This window comes from Etheostoma spectabile, chromosome 11 (assembly GCF_008692095.1).
Source record: "Etheostoma spectabile isolate EspeVRDwgs_2016 chromosome 11, UIUC_Espe_1.0, whole genome shotgun sequence".
Lineage (NCBI taxonomy): Eukaryota > Metazoa > Chordata > Actinopteri > Perciformes > Percidae > Etheostoma > Etheostoma spectabile.
The window spans coordinates 21,333,942-21,336,029 of record NC_045743.1 but is presented as its reverse complement, the minus strand read 5'-3'; the positions used below and the strand labels follow the sequence as shown (position 1 = coordinate 21,336,029).

The following is a 2,088-nucleotide window of genomic DNA, read 5'->3' as shown; positions in this document are numbered from 1 at the left end:
CTAAGATAAGAGGGGAGAGGAGGAAAAACACGTCTGCTCTCGCCAGAGTCAGGAAGAATAGGATTTGCCTTCAGAACTTTGCTGCTTTATGTTAAGAATTTAGGAATTATTTTGTCTGTGAATAATTATTTTTTGCATGTAAAATGTCTGTATCTGTAGAGCTTTTAACATAGTTAAGGAACAATTCACACAGGCATACACTGGTGCCATCAGATAAACATGCATAAACACTCCAATGGCGATGCATCATGAGCAATTCAGGGATCAGTGTCTTGCCCAAGGAGACTTCTACATGGGACTGCAGGGCCAGGGATCGAACCACCAACCGTCCAATTGGTAGGTGATGGCTCTACACCTGAACCCACATACTGTATAGCTCCCTCCCATCGGATAAAATACAAATGCTTGGTCAGGTGCTTCTGGCGTTGTTGTTGGCGTTAAAAGTCTCCTTTAGCGTCGAATATAAATCGCTTGGTCGGGACTCTTGGCGTCACTTTTGACGCTCTGGGTCAGGACGGACGTTTGGGACAGTTGTGTTTAGGAAAAGATGGTGGGTGGGGTTATAAAATGTACATTTCAGTGAAATATGGGACACAAACCCTAGTCTCCTGGGGGAAAGTCCTGTGTTGTTTGACCCAACCAATCTCCCTAAGCTGCTTTTTGGACTTTCATACTACTCACTTCCGTTGTTTCTCTTTATACTATTGTAAAATGAAATTTATTTTGTCAATACTTACTTAACAGATGACCATTTTTAGGGTTACTGAAATAAGTCCCATATTTCCATCAATTGTACCTTTATAGTGTATTCTGTTCTTTGAGTTAACAAGGGACTATCTACCATGGTGTACCCTGCCTTTAATTCAGGTTGGCGGAGGGATATGATGATGAGATGCTGAAGTATATTTCTATTTGTTATGAGTCTTAAGTTGGTATACGCTGGAAGAAGTGTGATTAAAAACTAGACCAAGTTACACAGTCACAGCTGTCTCCGTGCTCTTACTCTATCCACGCCCCAAATGTACTTAGAGTTAATAGTTAACGCTAATAATCACTAGGGTTACACTATGTTGTCTTAAAGCACTGTAGAGCTACTATTCTGCTGCCTGTGTTTTCTATACAGACACTAAAGGGTGCGTTTTCCCTTTGCTGTCTTACTCTTAGAGCCACTGACCAAGCGTCCATATTTGACAAGTTGGCAGTGATAATAAGTTGCATATACGTATGTGTAAGATATGAAGCTGCTTGACTGATCCAGTCACCCTGGGTCTTCCTCCGGCAGACAGCTCCCTCCCACACCAGTGTCTAGACTCCATCGGGGGAATATGTCTTGGCTTCTCTACCCCTTTAAAAATTATTCTATAACGATTTAGTCTAATCTCCAAAGACCTTGTGCATTTCATATTATGCATATGTGGTCTCTCTTGATTGAAATACAGCTTCATGCTCACTCAGAACAGGAGTCATGACATGCTCTGCCATTGAGTGTCAAAACGAGTCTCTCACATTTTATGAAACACCTTCATCAAAGTCGGGTTGTTAATGGACAGGATGTGTTCTAAAAAAAGTTCAAGGTGGTCCTCAAAGATTGCTTTAAAAAATAGTCTCGCTTTGCCATACCTTCCTCCACAGAGCTGCCGAGGAGGGTCTGGCTAGTCCACACGTTTGGGATTGGAAGAAATAACGTGCTGTGGTTTATTGCCATGTCTGTAAATCAATCACAATCATCATGGGCAGCGCCAAGCACTGGACATAGCCCTGGTGCCCCTGCAAAAAAAGGCTCAGGAAGGAACTTGGTTTTGTGGAACACGTGTACGTTTTAGTTGTCAACAGAAAACTCAGATTGTCTAGCTAGCTCTCTGGATTTACCCTGCAGAGATCTGAGGACCAGGTTACCATAGTCCTCAGATGGACAGATAGTCTAGCTAGCTGTCTCGATTTACCCTGCAGAGATCTAGGACCAGGTAACCAAGTCCTCAATTGGACAGATAGTCTAGCTAGCTGTCTGGATTTACCCTGCAGAGATCTGAGGAGCAGGTAACCATATCCTCAGATTGGACAGATAGTCTAGCTAGCTGTTGGATTTAC

General features: G+C 42.8%; 1 long non-coding RNA gene across 1 annotated transcript in view; it reads right to left on the bottom strand.

Annotated features, from left to right (window-relative positions):
- LOC116698371 (uncharacterized) overlaps window positions 1-1,410 on the bottom strand; it is a 19,183-nt gene extending 17,773 nt beyond the window's left edge. The window contains exon 1 of the long non-coding RNA XR_004334202.1: window positions 1,312-1,410. This is a non-coding gene — a long non-coding RNA (uncharacterized LOC116698371). The remainder of the gene's footprint in view (window positions 1-1,311) is intronic.
- Between the last annotated feature and the right edge of the window lie 678 nt (window positions 1,411-2,088).